The sequence below is a fragment of the Dermochelys coriacea genome, chromosome 3, assembly GCF_009764565.3.
Source record: "Dermochelys coriacea isolate rDerCor1 chromosome 3, rDerCor1.pri.v4, whole genome shotgun sequence".
In the NCBI taxonomy this organism is placed as follows: Eukaryota; Metazoa; Chordata; order Testudines; family Dermochelyidae; genus Dermochelys; species Dermochelys coriacea.
This window is the reverse complement of record NC_050070.1, coordinates 3,407,812-3,414,644: the sequence shown is the minus strand read 5'-3', so window position 1 is coordinate 3,414,644 and position 6,833 is coordinate 3,407,812. Positions and strand designations below refer to the sequence as shown.

Below are 6,833 nucleotides of genomic sequence, written 5' to 3'. Positions count from 1 at the left end.
TGGGGATTTAACTCTGCACCCTACATATACCCTGGATTTTTCTATAGTGGCTGCAGCTTGTGCTCCAGAACCTAAGTTCCAATTCAAAACAAAATTCAGTCTCTAACTCACACGGTTGCGACCTTCCCCCCCCCGTCCCCAGAAAAAACAACAACAAAAAACCACCCACCTCCCAAAATAAAATCCATCCCCTTTAAAAGTGGCCCAACGTAACCAGTGCAGGATGTCTCCCGGAGCTTTCAGACAGCTTGAAACTGTATCTCCCTCAGACATGAACTGCCACATCTATCGGAATGAAATGTTGACTCTGAAACCTAATGACAACATGGTAAATGTCTATGTTGTTGACTATTTCTGCTGATCAAAGCAGGTTAGAAAGAAATGGGATGAACCTATTATGAAGGTCTCCACAGTCTACAGCAAGTGGCATCTCATTTTGGCATTCTGTGTGGATGGGGCTTCGGAGCGAACCGTAGCCCCACTTAAGTTAACGCCCTACCGAAATCTCCAGCACTGAAGTGTCTATGTGTTTGAATTGAGTTGCATCCAGGCTTGCAGAAACCAGCTGACTCCCTACAGGAAATCTCAGCCCTTATGGAAAATGAGTGCGGTTTCTAGGAAAGCAGAAGTCAGCTGAGGTTAGAAGCAACTGCATGTCCAGGAAGCAAATACAGGCAGAGAGAAAGTGAAAGTGAACAAGCTGCACTGTGGAAAGCGAGCGAGCGGGAGGGAGGAGGCAGATGCAAAGCACTGGAGAAAGAGGGTGCAGTTTTCTAATGCAGGTATTTTCCCCTGGGGATGGGGAGGGAGGGGGAAGGTTCTCATGCCTGTGCCTACGGGGTTCTTGTTTGCCCCCTGCTCTTTCTCTCATGTATTCTCTGCTGGGTGAATGGCGCTGGGGCGGGGTCCCATGGCCTTTCTGCTGCAGTTTAGGCCTGAGAACAAGGCTAGTCAGAGTCAATGAAGAAATCGGTGCTCACAGGAGCTCAGCGGAGCACAGGCAGGCATGGGCCCAGCAGCAGGCCCTGGGAGCAGGACGGAGGCTGGGGCAGGCTGGGAGGGTGAGGGGCAGTCAGGGCTCAGGAGCAGACTGGGTGGGGGGAGTAAAGTGTTGGGAAAAGGTGCCAAGGCCAGGCTGGGGGCGGGGGGGTGGATGGCCCTGAGATCAGGGGCGGCAGGTCTGTATCATTTTTGGTGGTGCCCAGAACAGATCCAAGTCCCCCCCACCCTGCCTAAGGCTGTGGCAGGGAGTTTGGGTGCGGGATTGGATTTGGGGTGCAGGCTTTGGGAGGAAGTTTGTATGTGAGAGGGGTGCAGGCTCTGGGCTGGTGTGTGCGGGGGTGCGGACTGCAGGCTCTGGGAGGAAGTTTGGGTGCAGGAGGGGGTTTGGGGTGCAGGCTGTGGGCTGGGGCAGGGGGTTGCGGTGCAGGAGTGGGTGCAGGGTGTGGGCTCTCGGAGGGGGTTTTGGGTGCGGGCTCTGGGCTGGGACAGGTGGTTGGGGGTATGGGAGGGGTTTTGGGGTGCTGGGTGCGGGAGGGGGTTTGGATGCTGGGTGCAGGCTCTGGGCTGGGACAGAGGGTTGGGGTGCAGGAGGACCTGCGGGAGGGGGTTTGGGTGCTGGGTGCAGGCTCTGGGCTGGGACAGAGGGTTGGGGTGCAGCAGGGGGTACGGGGTTTGGGGCTGGGCTAGGGATGAGGACTTTGGGGTGCAGCAGGCAGGTTGCCCCAGGGCTGGGGTGGGGGGGCCAGAGAGGAGGACTCCCCCCAGCCCTCTCCCTGCTGGCAACAGCGAGCTCTGGGGGAGCTGAATTTGCTGGAGCCCAGAATCACGGGCCCATACACCTCACCACTCCTGCCTGAGATCATGGGCTGACCGGCAGAAAATGCATCCAGCAGCTGGCTGGCAGAGCTGGGGGGTGGAGGCAGAGCTGGGAGCAGAGCTGGGAGCAGGTTAGTGGGGCTAAGGGGCAGGAGGTAGGTCTGGAGCAGGGTGGGCAGGCCTCACGAGCAGGTGGGGAGATAAACATGGGGGGGGCAGATTCAGGAGCAGGTTGGGGGGGTTAAAGGAGGAGGCCCAGTTCAGGCAGGTCAAGTGGGGTCAATATGGGGCCCCAGGTTCAGGAGCAGGTTGTGGGGAGTTAATACGGGTTCGCAGGCAGGTCAGGAATAAAGGGGGGCCCTGGGTTCAGGGGCAGGTGGGTGGGTCTTTGCCATTGGTTTCAGTGGAACCACAATTTTGCCCATTACAATGTAGAGTCTTTGTATTACTGTCCTCTCGGCGGCTGGAGCAAGGTTCCCCCAGGAACACAGGAGGGTTTTTTGAATGGGTCTCAGACCTATTGTCAGTGTTTATCTTGCATTTTGAGGGCCAAAGGCATCGCTAAGATCCTAGTAGCCCATTGGTGTCAGTGGAGTTACACCAGGAGTGGATTTGGATGCCTTGTGCACATGCACTGGATGCCAGATCAATGCAAGTTGCGCTAATTCCATACCATTTACACCTGGTTTCTGACCAGCAGCCACCCAACCTGGAACCTTCCCCACCATTTATATCCTTGCTGAGTCTGGCCCAGACACGTCCATTTACCCCGGGCTGCACTGGGCGCAACAGCTACATAGGAAACAAAATTAGGAGCCTTAGCAAATGGAAAAGTGTCTGTGTCACCAGCTGGTTGCACCCAGGGATGGTGAATTATATGGGCCTGTGGTGCCGGGCTCCAGCAAATTCAGGGCCCGGGGGGCCCAGCTCCACCAAAGTTTGGGGCCGGGTCTCTCCCCTGGCCCCACCTGCTGCCCCCGAGCGTCCCTGCCTGACCTGGGCAGTGGGCGGCTGCCCCCTGCAGCTCCGTGCTGTGCTCCCTCGCCAGCTACAAGGGATCGGTGCCAGGGGCAGGCTGAGGCAGCTGCTGCGCCTGCGGAGGGAGAGGGGAGGAGGCACATGGCAGCCCCCACCCCCGGCAGGCGACTCCGAATCAACTCCCCGGGGGGCTTATCCTGGCTGGACCTCCTGAGCAGCAGGCTGAGGGGACTAGGGTAAGTGTCATGCCGGGAGGGCTGGGGAGAGCCCCCCCTCCCCCAGAGCTTGCTGCTGCTGGCAGGGAGAGGGCTGCGGGGAGTCCTCCTCTCTGGCCCCCCACCCCAGCCCCAAGGCAGCCTGCCTGCTGCACCCCAAACTCCTCATCCCCAGCCCCATGCCCCGCACCCCGCCCCACACCCCGACCTTCTGTCCCAGCCCAGAGCCTGCACCCAGCACCCCAACCCCCTCCCACACCCAGCACCCCGCACCCCCTCCTGCACCCCAAATCCCAGCCCAGAGCCCACACCCAGCACCCAAACTCTCTCCTGCACCCCACATCCCCTCCTGCACCCCAACCCCCTGCCCCAGCCCAGAGCCTGCACCCAGCACCCAAACTCTGTCTCAGAGACCGCACCTCAAACCCCCTCCCAGAGCCATAGGCAGGTGCGTGTGAGGAGTGTAAGGGGGGGACTTGGACCCGTTCTGGGCACCACCAAAAATGACACAAACCTGCTGCCCCTGGTTTCATAGGACAATGTGTCCCCGATAATCCGTGGCTGCCAGTGAATTTGTAACTCTCCAAGTACCTTTGCAGGTAATTCCCTGCTCGGAAAAAGGCTGCAGCTACAGAGGGGATGGGTCCTGCCCAGTGAGATTCTCCCCTGGCAGTGGGGCAGGCTCAGGCCCTCGGCGCCACTTACCCTCCACCTCCGGTTTTCACCCTCTTGGGCTGCCTCAGCGTCTCTCCACAGTTCTGGAAATGCCGCCGGGTAACCCAGGACCAAAGGAACAGCCCCACGGTTCTGGGGTGGGGAGAGCCGGGCCTGAGGCTGGCACCTCCATCCTCCAACCCGCTAATTAATGTACCGGTCGCCCCGTGGTGAGCGGAGAGAGTGGCATTTTTTAACGGAATAAGCTTTTGCTCTCGTCTTTGCCAGGCAAAGTGCACATGGTAAAGCGTGGTTCAGCGCTGGCTCTTCTCTCCTGTTAGGGCAACCCTCCCTCCTTTGGCTTTGGACCAGAAAATCCATTTGCCATTCAAAGGGCGCCCCGTGGAGAGGAGATTTGGGATGCGCAGTGATGCACTCAAAACTCAGCATGTGCCCGACGCGAACAGGCAGATGCAGCTTTAGCTCCGCCCCCAACATGTAGCCTGGCGGTTTTTACATCTCGTGCTACAGAATCAAAGTTTTAATTTAAAGCAAAATTCTGCCTCTCACTCTGTGGTTCGCAAACTGTTTTCATTTGCAGACCCCTAAAAAATGTCAAATGGAGGTGTGGAACCCTCCAGACATCTATTGTCTGTATATAGTGTTGAATTCTGTTCAGTCAGTTTTCAGTCTAAGTCTTTCATGGACCTCTTAGGGTATGTCTACACTATGAAATTAGGTCGAATATATAGACGTCGTTTTTTTAGAAATCGTTTTTATATAGTCGATTGTGTGTGTCCCCACACAAAATGCTCTAAGTGCATTAAGTGCATTAACTCAGCGGAGGGCTCCCACAGTACCGAGGCTAGCATTGACTTCCGGAGTGTTGCACTGTGGGTAGCTATCCCATAGTTCCCGCAGTCTCCGCTGCCCATTGGAATTCTGGGTTGAGATCCCAGTGCCTGATGGGGCAAAAAACATTGTCGCGGGTGGTTCTGGGTACATGTCGTCAGGCCCCCCCGTCCCTCCCTCCTTCCATGAAAGCAATGGCAGACAATCATTTCGCGCCTTTTTTCCTGAGTTACCTATGCAGACGCCATACCACGGCAAGCATGGAGCCCGCTCAGCTAACCGTCACCGTATGTCTCCTCAAAAAGAAAAGGAGTACTTGTGGCACCTTAGAGACTAACAAATTTATTTGTTAGTCTCTAAGGTGCCACAAGTACTCCTTTTCTTTTTGCGAATACAGACTAACACGGCTGCTACTCTGAAACGTATGTCTCCTGCGTGCTGGCAGACGCGGTACTGCATTGCTACACAGCAGCAGCAACCCATTGCCTTGTGGCAGCAGACGGTGCAATAGGCCTGAAAACCATCATCATCATGTCCGAGGTGCTCCTGGCTGCCTTGGTAAGGTCAGTCAGGAGCGCCTGGGCAGACATGGGTGCAGGGACTAAATTAGGAGCGACTCGACCAGGTCAGTCTCTTTAGTCCTGCAGGCAGTCCTATTGCACCATCTTCTGCCGAGCAGCCAGCAGATGTGGATGACTTGCAGTCCTGCTGCACCATCTGCTGCCAGCCAAAGGTGTAAAAGATAGATGGAATGGATCAAAACAAGAAATAGACCAGATTTGTTTTTTATTCATTTGCTCCCCTCTCCCTCCCTCCGTGAAATCAACAGGCCGACAATCATTTTGGTGAGGTCTGTCAGGGGCACCTTGAAAAGTTTAATGGAGATTCAGTCCTGCCTGAAATACCAGAGGGAGGGATAGCTTAGTGGGTTGAGCATTGGCCTGCTAAACCCAGGGGTTTGAGTTCAATCCTTGAGGGGGCCATTCTGTGTGACAGTTGTTTTTGTTTCTCCTTGATGTAAAGCCACCCCCTTTGTTGATTTTAATTCCCTGTAAGCCAACCCTGTAAGCCATGTCATCAGTCGCCCCTCCCTCCATCAGAGCAACAGCAGACAATCGTTCCACGCCTTTTTTCTGTGCAGACACCATACCACGGCAAGCATGGAGCCCGCTCAGATCACTTTGGCAATTAGGAGCACAGTAAACACCACGCGCATTATCCAGCAGTATATGCAGCACCAGAACCTGGCAAAGCGAAACCGGACAAGTAGGCGACGTCAGCACAGTGACGAGAGTGATGAGGACATGGACACAGACTTCTCTCAAAGCACGGGCCCAGGCAATGCGGGCATCATGGTGCTAATGGGCAGGTTCATGTGGTGGAATACCGATTCTGGGCTCGGGAAACAAGCACAGACTGATGGAACTGCATAATGTTGTAGGTCTGGGACAATTCCCAGTGGCTGCGAAACTTTCGCATTCGTAAGTTGCGAACTTTCATGGAACTTTGTGACTTGCTCTCCCCTGCCCTGAGGTGCAAGAATACCAAGATGAGAGCAGCCCTCACAGTTGAGAAGCGAGTGGCAATAGCCCTGTGGAAGCTTGCAACGCCAGACAGCTACCGGTCAGTCGGGAATCAATTTGGAGTGGGCAAATCTACTGTGGGGCTGCTGTGATGCAAGTAGCCAATGCAATCAAAGATCTGCTGATATCAAGGGTAGTGACCCTGGGAAATGTGCAGGTCATAGTAGATGGCTTTGCTGCAATGGGATTCCCTAACTGTGATGGGGCCATAGACGGAACCCATATCCCTATCTTGGCACCGGTGCACCAAGCCAGCGAGTACATAAACCGCAAGGGGTACTTTTCAATAGTGCTGCAAGCACTGATGGATCACAAGGGACATTTCACCAACATCAACGTGGGATGGCCAGGAAAGGTACATGACACTCGCATCTTCAGGAACTCTGGTCTGTTTCAAAAGCTGCAGGAAGGGACTTTATTCCCAGACCAGAAAATAACCGTTGGGGATGTTGAAATGCCTATAGTTATCCTTGGGGACCCAGCCTACCCCTTAATGCCATGGCTCATGAAGCCGTACACAGGCAGCCTGGACAGTAGTCAGGAGCTGTTCAACTACAGTCTGAGCAAGTGCAGAATGGTGGTAGAATGTGCATCTGGACTTTTAAACGAGCGCTGGCGCAGTTTACTGACTCGGTTAGACCTCAGCAAAACCAATAGTCCCACTGTTATTACTGCTTGCTGTGTGCTCCACAATATCTGTGAGAGTAAGGGGGAGACGTTAATGGCGGGGTGG

At 55.1% G+C, this 6,833-nt stretch overlaps 1 protein-coding gene across 1 annotated transcript in view; it reads left to right on the top strand.

Annotated features, from left to right (window-relative positions):
• Positions 1–645: 645 nt before the first annotated feature.
• LOC119853870 (interferon-induced very large GTPase 1-like) overlaps positions 646–6,833 on the top strand; it is a 28,162-nt gene continuing 21,974 nt past the window's right edge. The window contains 1 exon segment of the mRNA XM_038397414.2: positions 646–782. The gene's annotated coding sequence lies outside the window, so the exon portion shown is untranslated.